Here is an 11,650-nt window from a genome sequence, read left to right on the forward strand (position 1 = left end):
AATAGGAAAAGCAACACGGACAAGAGATGGGAGGTTTTACGGATAGCCTTGTCCATGACTATTTGGAAACATAGAAATAACTTGGTTTTCAATAACCAAATTTTCAACCTTGAAAAAGTCATGGATGAAGCTTTATTCCATACTTGGTCCTAGTTAAAATGTATGGAGAAAGGCTTTCAAACTCATTTCAACCTTTGGTCAACTAACTTGAAGGACGAATTCTCTTAGAGGGGGGTTTGACCTATCTTGTTACCTTTATGTATTTGTCTTTTCTAGTTGGGTTTGGCTCATCATTGCCTTTTTAATTTCGTGTTATGTTTTTCAGTACACCTAGTACTGAATCTTATTTCTATTACAATATAGATTTTTGCTGTGCAAAAAAAAAACTATCTGAATATTCCACTATTTCTTTGCCAGACAGACAGAAATTTATAGCTGAAAAGCTCATACACTTCATAATAAGTGCTAGAGGCTTCACAGAACAGAAAGCTTATAATTATGTTATACTAATGCGACAATAATTTCTAGCATATTATCCTATTTCAATGCCTTGTATGGCTTGACAATAGTCTTTCTCATTTGACAAGTTAAAACCAAGTATAGCAATTCCTGGATTAAGTATGAAGTCCATAATACATATAAAATCTAAACCTGAAGTTGTGGCCTAAATTTTCTACACCAACTCTTTCTTATAATAGAGTTGACAATTCTGGCTTGAATTTGCAACACCAACTCTTTCTTATATTGCTATGCTAGTGTATGACATTAGCAGATTTTATGTGTGATGTGTGTGCGTCATTAGGGTGTGTGTGTGTGTGTGATTAGGGTGTGTGATGCAAGCTCCATTGGAGCTTGTAGGCATAGGATCTTCTTCATCAATGGATTCCTTTGCTTCTTGGAAGATAGATGGCAGCGGAATGGAGAAGGAAGAGAGAGAGGAGACGCCACTTCAAGGAGAAGATGAGTCTAGAAGAAGCTCACCACCATAGGAGGCCATGGATAAGAGCTTGGAGGAAGAAGGAGATGAATGAAGGGAGAGGGAGAGAAGAGCACGAAATTTTGTGCTAAAAAAGAGCTCTGAAATCTGAAGTTAATATTCAAATGATCAAAGTTGAAAAAAATGCACACACATGACCTCTATTTATAGCCTAAGTGTCACACAAAATTGGAGGGAAATTCAAATTTCACTTGAATTTGAAATTGAATTTGTGGAGCCAAAATTTCACTAATTATGATTAGTGAATTTTAGTTATGGTTCAGCCCACTAATCCAAGATCAATTCCAAGATTCTCCACTAAGTGTGCTTAGGTGTCATGAGGCATGAAAAGCATGAAGGACATGCACAAAGTGTGACTATATGATGTGGCAATGGGGTGTAGTAAGCAAATGCTCACCTCCCCCTCTAAAATTTAATTGGATTGGGCTTCTACCAATTCAATTAAATTTATTTCCAACCACACACATCAAATATCCACTTAGTGCATGTGAAATTACAAAACTACCCCTAATACAAAAACTAGTCTAGGTGCCCTAAAATACAAGGGCTGAAAAATCCTATATTTCTAGGATACCCTACCTACAATATGGAGCCCTAAATACAAGGACCAAATATAATGACATCCTAGTCAAATATGTACAAAGATAATTGGACTCAACCTTGGCCCATGGGCTCAGAAATCTACCCTAAGGCTCATGAGAACCCTAGGGCCTTCTCTTGCATCTTTGGCCTAATCTTCTTGGAGTCTTCTATCCAATGCCCTTGAGGGGTAGGATTGCATCAGTGTGTGTGTGTGGCAAGGAAAAACCAACTCCACCAAGTCTTCCCTTGTCTCCAAAACACAATGCCAATTTGCAATTGCAACACCAATGTTTAGGTCCAATTGATTTAAGAGTGATCCAATTTAATTAGACCAAAAATTCTTTAGTATAGCTTCTAAAATAAATTCCAAAACCTAATCAGATCTACTTCAGGCATAAACATGCTTGTAAACAGATTTGGAAAAGAAAGGGAAATTTGAATCCAAAATACAATTAAGAACAAGTCTGAGAATCCAAATCATTACACTTCTATAGCAATCACCAATGGAGAAACTAAAAATGCATAAAACACAAACAAGGAGGGGAAACCTTGAATCTGAAAGGTCACAACTACACAAATGGTCCTAGTCTATTTTTGCACTATGTTTTTCCTCTTTTATAACTAATTATCTCCTAATCCCAAGATTACCCTTATCCCAACTATTAGCCCATGGAATAAGCTTTTCAACGATATCTCATTTGCCTAACTTGGCCTCGAATTCAATGATATATGCTCAAAAGACAAAAGGTATGTCATGCATGCTCGCCCAATACTTCTGGTCTAACTCTAAAACTGAATTTTAACACCGAAATTCCCTAATTCATCCTTTTTACGAAGTTTGTAGATATCTTTATTAACTTTCCTAGAATATAAAGAACGTCATAATTAGAGATCTATAGCTTAAGTTATGACTAAAATGTTGATATAGTGTCAAAATATAACTAATGCTGTCAAAATTAAGACCAAGTTTGAAACCTAGAAGCAAAGTTAGACTCGTTGTTGACATAGTCAACTCAAATAAATCACACCACTATGCTCACTTAGTAGTTAATAGCATGATATACTAGCACCAATCATTAAAGAAAACCAAAAAGAAAGTACAGGATCACTGCTAGTCGTCCTATAAATAAGCCTTAAGATAAAGAAGCAGCTACAAAGTACATATTAATATCTAATTGCAAGTTATTTTTGTGATGATGTCAGCTTTACTTTGACTATATTTTCTGACCTAAACCTGAGGAGATTTCTAAGTTTGCATAAGTGCTTCATTTGCATGATTTTGGGTTCCAACAACTCTATCATTTTTCATTATTGATAGTGTCTTTCTTTGAGAAGATATGATTCATGATTAGTAACTTGTGTGATTTGCAGAAAGTGCTGGAAAAGGAGACTCAACTTCTCTTGGCCCAAACAGGATTGAATAGCATAAAGAAACAGCTCCAAACTGCTGATAACACAAAATCCAAAACTCTTTCCGAGCTTGATAAGGCCAAAGTGACATTTCAGGAACTGAGAAAGAAGCTGATGTGCCATCATTTTCTTCTATTTTCTAAACTCTTTTTGCACCATTTTAATTACTGATTGGTCTTAATTGTCAATTAATCAGACAGTTTTATTATTTGGGCTCATTTAGCTAATTTGATGTTTTTAATCTAATTTCTGGAATTAATGAAACATTGGGCTTAATCCGGATATTGGTTATGGACTTGAAGAGGGCAAATAAAGCAGCGCTTACCTTAGTTAATTTCTAATTAGGAAATTTCGCAATTTTATTTTATGTTGGTCAGTGTTTATTTCGTTTTGGGCCAGAGTATTGTAATAGGGCCCAGTGACTTTGAGTGACTCTTTTTAAATAGCAGCCTTGGGATTCGTGCAAGGCTATTCTGTTATGCTATTCATTATTCAGAGCTTTTGTTTTAGGGTTTTACATTTTCTACTTTGATGCTACTGTTCACGTAATGCAATTTTACATTTTCTGCTTCTAATTACAATTTCGTTCTTGTTTCTTCTTCTACTTTCATTTTCGTTTCTGTCCCATTTACGTTTCTGTTCATATACATTTCTGTTCGTTTACGTTTCTACTTCGTGTTTCATTTACATTTTCTGTTTGAATCTATGGAAGGCTAAATATTCTGGTGTTGTTTCCTTTTGAGGACGAAGCCCAGCTCTCTTTGAGGTTTCGTTTATAATGTGGTTTCCTGGCAGTTTTCCCTTCACCAGTTGACCCAAATTCGTGAACATTAATCAGTGCACGCTTCGTGTTCGATTAATTGCCTTTGAGCCTAACTTGTGTTCATGCTTAATGGACGAAGGGCTAACTGGTGTATGTGGTGCCTAATCACGTATTGACAACCCTAAGTTGATTTTCGCTTAGTAAATTGAAATAGGGTTGGATTAAGTGGTTAACTGTTAGGGACAAATTCTCCATGACCCAGGATAAGAGAATGGCTTCTGAATCAGAGGAAACAACCAGTTTTTAATATTAGTAGTTTCATATTCCAGTTTACTTATTCTGCTCTTTAATCACAAAACAAACAACCCCCCCCCAATCGTTACTGTTACTGCGCAAGTATATTATGAACATTTGGTTTGTCATTGCTCGATAGGAAACGACCTAGGATCACTTCCTAGTTACTGCATTTTCATGTTTATTTGATTCAGGTACGGCCTCGATCAAATTTGGCGTCGTTGCCGGGGAGCAGTATCCAAAGGTTCATAATAGCTAGCTAGTGTTGTGTGTTTAATTTTTTCGTGTTCTATGTTTAATTGTTAGTATTGTGTTAGTATGTGTGTTAGTGTTGTTTAGTGTCCTGGTATTTTGTTTAGTGTGTGTTCTGTTTTAGTTTTTCTATTAAGCATTTCCCCTGTTTCAGTTTTGGGTGTTTTGCGACGGACTTAGCGACCATTTTTTGCTTGCGGCAAACCAGAGTAGTAGTAGAAATCATGTAGCGACGGATTTTAGCGACCACCCATGCTGAATTATTTGTGATTTTTTGTTTTAATAGCTAGGGTTGTTATTTTTGGCTGAATTTTTTTGTGGTAAATTCTTTTAATCTATATTTTGTGAGAAAAATAGCTAGAGCCTTTAGTTTGGTCAGATTTGAAAGTTCCAAAAAAGTAGCAAATTTTGTGTTTGTCGAAACTTCAAACAGCCATAACTTTTGTTCCGGTTATCAGAATCGCAATTATTATATATGTATTTGGGGTAGAAAAAAATTTCCTTCGCCATGGCAATGGGCCACAGGCCAGCTGAGGTCTCCATCGTCCAAAAAAGTGATTCTGTCAAAAGTTTTTTATTTTTCAAGTTTTATTCACTTATTTTTCTTAAACTACCATTTTTAGCTGCTATAGTTAGACTTTGAATTTTTGTCTGAAATTTTTTGTGCTATCTTCTCATCATTTTATAAGGTTGCTCACAAAATTTCAAGTCATTTAGATATCATTTGAGGGTAGCTGTAGTTCAAACCTGCACCTTTATTTACATGACAAGGCAACTAGTTGTGCATCCTGAATGTAGTGTATGACTGGAGGCAATCCATCTGACTTACAACCCTTTGATCTTGAGATAGATAGGACATTTCATAGATTAGTTAGGCATCATTTTATACCTTTTGATCATTCTGAGCAATCCATTACTGGTGAATCTGTGCATTCTGTTATTGGTGATTTTGAACATTATAATTTTGAGCATTCTGATTTAGCACATTCTGAGAACATGGCACAATGTCCACCCCGTGAGAGGACTCTAAGGGAAATGGCTGCACCTGATTTCACCTACGAAAGCTTGTGCATCCAATACCCTGATGAGGATGTCCCATATGTTCTTAAAACTGGACTGATTCATTTGCTTCCAAAGTTTCATGGCCTTGCAGGTGAAGACCCGCACAAACATTTGAAGGAATTTCATATTGTCTACTCCACCATGAAACCCCCAGATGTCCAAGAGGATCACATATTTCTGAAGGTTTTTCCTCATTCATTAGAGGGAGTGGCAAAGGACTGGCTGTATTACCTTGCTCCAAGGTCCATCACGAGCTGGGATGACCTTAAGAGAGTATTCTTAGAAAAAATTTTCCCCGCTTCCAGGACCACAGCCATCAGGAAAGATATCTCAGGTATTAGACAACTCAGTGGAGAGAGCCTGTATGATTACTGGGAGCGATTTAAAAAACTATGTGCCAGTTGCCCTCACCATCAGATTTCGGAGCAGCTTCTTCTCCAATATTTTTATGAAGGACTCAGTAATATGGAGAGAAGTATGATAGATGCTGCCAGTGGTGGAGCCCTTGGAGACATGGCTCCTGCTGAAGCCAGAAATTTAATTGAGAAGATGGCTTCCAACTCCCAGCAGTTTAGCGCCAAAAATGATGCCATAGTCATTAGAGGAGTGCATGAGATAGCTACAAACTCAGCTGCATCATCAGAGACTAAGAAGCTTTAAGGCAAACTGGATGCATTGGTTAACTTGGTAACTCAACTGGCCTTTAATCAGAAATTTGTACCTGTCGCAAGGGTTTGTGGTTTATGCTCCTCTGCTGACCACCATACCGACCTTTGCCCTTCCATGCAGCAACCTGGAGCAATTGAGCATCCTGAAGCTTATGCTGCAAATATTTACAATAGACCTCCTCAACCTCAGCAGCAAAATCAACCACAGCAGAACAATTATGACCTCTCCAGCAACTGATACAACCCTGGATGGAGGAATCACCCTAATCTCAGATGGTCCAGCCCTCAGCAACAACAACAGCAGCCTGCTCCTTCCTTCCAAAATGCTGCTGGCCCAAGCAGACTATACATTCCTCCACCAATCCAACAACAGCAACAACCCCAGAAACAGCCAACAGTTGAGGCCCCTCCACAACCTTCCCTTGAAGAACTTGTGAGGCAAATGATTATGCAAAACATGCAGTTTCAACAAGAGACCAGAGCTTCCATTCAGAGCTTGACTAATCAGATGGGACAATTAGCTACACAATTGAATCAACAACAGTCCCAGAATTCTGACAAGCTACCTTCTCAAGCTGTCCAAAATCCCAAAAATGCCAGTGCCATTTCATTGAGGTCGGGAAAGCAGTGTCAAGGACCTCAACCCGTAGCACCTTCCTCATCTGCAAATGAACCTGCCAAACTTCACTCTACTCCAGAAAAAGGTGATGACAAAAATTTACCTAACAATTTCTGTGCAGGTGAATCTTCTTCCACAGGTAATTCTGATTTGCAGAAGCAGCACATTCCCCCTCTTCCATTCCCTCCAAGAGCAGTTTCCAACAAAAAAATGGAAGAGGCAGAGAAAGAGATATAGGAAACATTTAGAAAAGTAGAGGTAAACATACCTCTGTTGGATGCAATAAAGCAAATTCCAAGATATGCTAAATTCTTGAAGGAGCTGTGCACTAATAAGCGGAAGCTTAAAGGAAGTGAACGAATTAGCATCGACAAAAATGTCTCCGCATTGATTGGTAAATCTGTTCCTCAAATTCCTGAAAAATGCAAAGATCCAGGTACATTCAGCATACCTTGTATTATAGGGAATAGTAAGTTTGACAATGCCATGCTAGATTTAGGAGCTTCTGTTAGTGTCATGCCTCTGTCTATTTTTAATTCTCTATCTCTAGGTCCCTTGCAGTCAACTGATGTGGTAATTCATTTAGCTAATAGAAGTGTTGCCTATCCTGTTGGTTTCATAAAAGATGTCTTAGTTAGAGTTGGTGAACTAATTTTCCCTGTTGATTTTTATATTTTGAATATGGAAGATGGATTTTCTCAAGGATCAGTTCCCATCATTTTAGGCAGACCCTTTATGAAAACTGCTAGAACTAAGATACATGTTTATGCAGGCACACTATCCATGGAGTTTGGTGATATAACTGTTCATTTTAATATTCTGGATGCTATGAAATACCCATATGAAGATCTTTTTGTATTTCGTGCTGAAATAATTGACCATGTTGTTGATGAATACATGACTGATCTTTATTCTAATCTGCATGCCTCTCACTCTTCCTGCATTGAGTCTGAAATTGTACTTGATCATATGTCTGAATTTGATGCTCAGAGTGAATCTGTGAGTGATATTGATTGCATGTCTGGTGGTGGTGTTTTACCTCTCGAGATTGATTTTATAGAGTCAGATAGGACTAACCATGTTTCAGGAAGTACACATACCTCTGACTTTCTTTATGAGGTAAAGGCTGAGAAACCATCTCCTTCTACCATTGTCCAGCCGACCACACCAGAAATGAAGCCTCTGCCATCAAATTTAAAATACGCTTACTTGGATGATAGCAAGAGTTTTCAGTGATTATATCTGCCTCCCTTGCTGATGAGCAAGAGGAGAAGTTGTTGTCAGTTCTCAAGAAGCATAAGAAGGCTATAGGCTGGACCCTGGCGGACATTCCTGGTATTAGCCCATCCACATGTATGCATCGAATAAATTTAGAGGATGGAGCTAAACCAGTAAGACAGCCACAGAGAAGACTCAACCCGGTGATTCTTGATGTAGTGAAGAAGGAGATAACCAAGCTTTTGCAAGCTTGAATCATTTATCCTATCTCCGACAGCCAATGGGTGAGTCCCGTCCAGGTAGTCCCGAAGAAGACCGACCTCATAGTGATAAAAAATGAGAAGGAGGAGCTGATTCCTACTCGGGTGCAGAACAGTTGGAGAGTCTGCATTGACTATAGGAGGCTGAACCAGGTTACCAAAAAGGACCATTTTCCCCTGCTATTCATTGACCAGATGCTTGAACGCCTGGCAGGTAAATCCCACTACTGTTTCCTTGATGGTTTTTCTGGTTATATGCAAATTACTATTGCTCCTGAGGATCAGGAAAAGACCACATTCACCTGCCCCTTCGACACTTTTGCCTATAGGAGGATGCCTTTCGGCCTGTGCAATGCCCCTGGTACCTTCCAGCGGTGCATGATTAGTATTTTCAGTGATTTTTTAGAAAATTGCATAGAGGTGTTTATGGATGATTTCACTGTATATGGATCCTCTTTTGATGGTTGTTTGAATAGTTTGGAAAAAGTTTTGAATAGATGCATTGAAACTAACCTTGTTCTAAATTTTGAAAAATGTCATTTTATGGTTGAGCAAGGTATAGTTTTAGGCCACATTATTTCCAATAAGGATATTGAAGTAGATCTTGCAAAAATTTCTGTTATTTCACAATTGCCTTACCTCTCTTGTGTGCGAGAGGTGCGATCTTTTCTTGGTCATGCAGGATTCTACAGGCGCTTTATAAGGGATTTTAGCAAAGTAGCCCTTCCACTGTCCAACTTGTTGCAAAAGGAGGTGGAGTTTGACTTTAATGACAGATGCAAAGAGGCTTTTGATTGCCTCAAAAGAGTGCTGACTACCACCCCCATCATCCAGGCACCCGATTGGACAACCCCTTTTGAGCTTATGTGTGATGCATCAAATTATGCATTGGGGGCTGTCCTTGCTCAGAAAATTGATAGATTGCCCAGGGTGATATATTATGCTTCTAGGACTTTAGATGCTACCCAAGCGAATTATACTACTACTGAGAAAGAGCTTCTAGCCATAGTTTTTGCTCATGAAAAATTTCGATCTTATTTGCTTGGTACCCGCATTATTGTTTACACTGACCATGCATCTCTAAAGTACTTGTTGAAGAAGGCTGATTCTAAGCCTAGGTTGATCCGATGGATGCTCTGGCTCCAAGAGTTTGACTTGGAGATCCGTGATAGGAGCGGAGCACAAAATCTAATTGCTGATCATTTGAGTCGGATCGAACGTGTATCAGATGCGGATTCACCCATTCAGGATGATTTCCTGGATGATCATTTGTATATACTGTATAGTATTTCTGACTCTCTTTCTACTCCCTGATTTGCTAACATTGTCAATTATTTATTTGCCTCTATTTTTCCTCCCTTAGCATCTAAGGCCCAAAAAGATAAAATTAAAAGTGATGCTAAGCATTTTATTTGGGATGACCCCTACTTGTGGAAATTGTGCAGTGATCAGGTAATTAGACGATGCATTCCAGATCATGAGACTGACTCAGTCCTGCAGTTCTGTCATTCTTCCGCACCGGGAGGTCATCTGGGTGTTCAAAGGACAGCTCACAAAGTGCTTGATTGTGGTTTTTATTGGCCCACCATCTTTAAAGATGCGTGGAAGATCTACAACACTTGTGAGCAGTGTCAGAGAGCAGGAAATACACTTACATGGCGACAACAAATGCCTCAGCAACCTATGCTATTCTGTGAGGTGTTTGATGTCTGGGGTATAGATTTCATGGGCCCTTTTCCTGTCTCTTTTGGTTATGTTTACATTCTCCTTGCAGTTGACTATGTTTCAAAATGGGTGGAAGCTAAGCCCACTAGAACTAATGATGCTAAAGTTGTTGCAGACTTTGTCAGGTCTAATCTATTTTGCAGGTTAGGAGTACCTAAAGCAATTGTTAGTGATCAAGGAACCCATTTTTGCAACAGGACAATGCATGCTCTGCTTAAAAAGTACGGGGTGGTACACAGGGTATCCACACCATACCACCCCCAGACCAATGGACAGGCAGAAATTTCTAACCGGGAAATCAAGAGAATTTTAGAGAATATTGTGCAGCCAAGCAGGAAAGATTGGAGTACCAGGCTTGATGATGCTCTCTGGGCACATCGGACTGCCTACAAAGCACCCATAGGAATGTCTCCTTATCGGGTTGTCTTTGGAAATGCATGTCATCTTCCAGTGGAAATTGAGCACAAAGCATACTGGGCAGTGAAGACTTGCAACTTCTCTATGGATCAAGCTGGTAAGGGAAGAAAGTTGCAACTGAGTGAGTTAGATGAAATCCGCCTAGAAGCCTACGAGAATGCCAAGTTCAACGGACATCGACTTAAGCCATTCCTCACGAACCCTTCTTTAGTGGACGTAGTGGTGGAAGAGACTTCCTTACTCCACCCTACTCTTCCTCCACCATGACTTAGGGAGTTTTTCTTTTCCTACCTCCTTCTTTGCTTTTATTACACTTGTCCGATTCTATTTGATGATTTAATTGTTTTTAATCTTTTAATTGTGCTACATTGAGGACAATGTGTTGTTTAAGTATGGGGGGGAGTGTTCTTTGGTTTTGCTAGTTTTGTTGGTTTTGTTAATTTATTAGTTGTGTTAATTTGTTAATGTTATTAGTTTCGTCGGATTTTTAGTTTAATATTTTGGGTCAATTTTGTGTGCATGTACGACTTTGCATGTTTTTCTTTGAATTATAGGATATGTTCAAGAAATGGGTAATTGTTTTGAAAATAAAAGTTCTTGACATTTTGTGACTTGAAATCCTTGATTCTCCTCTACATGTCATGATAGTTTTGAAAGCTCAATTTGAAAGTGATGAGTTTACCTTTGTGAGAATTTGAGCCATCCATCATCATAATCATTTGGTGTGTTTTTCCCAATTGATTGCTTGCACAATAGCCTTGGCTTGATTCTTGTTGATGCTTCCTAATTCACATGCATATTTGGAAATGATTGAGGCAATTTTGTTCTTATAAGCTTCTAGCCAAATGGACTTACCTTGAATTAATTCCTTTGATAGCCCTTTTGAGCCTTGTTTCCCTTTCCTTGTTTTGAAGCTCACTACAAGCCTTAAATGAAAAACCATGATATCACCATATCCTTAAGGAATTTTGGAGCTTTGGAATTGTTTTGGGAATAAGTATGGGGGGTTTTTGTTTCATTGGATAACTTGTTTTGTTGGCTATGCTTCATGATGTATTTTGGGCCATACTTGATGTACATTGTATATTGGTTAAATGTTGGACATGCTGAATGAAATGTTGTTTCTCAAAGGCTATAGAGTAAAAAAAAAAAAAGAAAAAGAAAAGCAATAAAGTTGAGTGAATAAGATCTTAAATGGCACAAGAATGATGAAACTCTTGGTTCTACTCTTTATGGTTAAATTTTATCTTTACTTCTTTTTATTTTCTTATTTTTTCTTAATATGCACTTATTCCCCATTGCTCCTCTATTCCTTTGGGATTTAGCCACTTATTCCATATTTTTCCATACCTTGTCCTTGGCCCCATTATAACCTTAAAAGAC

General features: G+C 38.4%; 1 non-coding gene across 1 annotated transcript; it reads right to left on the bottom strand.

Moving 5' to 3' along the window:
* Window positions 1–5,672: 5,672 nt before the first annotated feature.
* Window positions 5,673–5,779, bottom strand: LOC114388830. Its single transcript, XR_003661620.1, has one exon. It is a non-coding gene; the product is annotated as a small nucleolar RNA R71 (small nucleolar RNA).
* Between the last annotated feature and the right edge of the window lie 5,871 nt (window positions 5,780–11,650).

Source organism: Glycine soja, chromosome 15, assembly GCF_004193775.1.
Source record: "Glycine soja cultivar W05 chromosome 15, ASM419377v2, whole genome shotgun sequence".
Lineage (NCBI taxonomy): Eukaryota > Viridiplantae > Streptophyta > Magnoliopsida > Fabales > Fabaceae > Glycine > Glycine soja.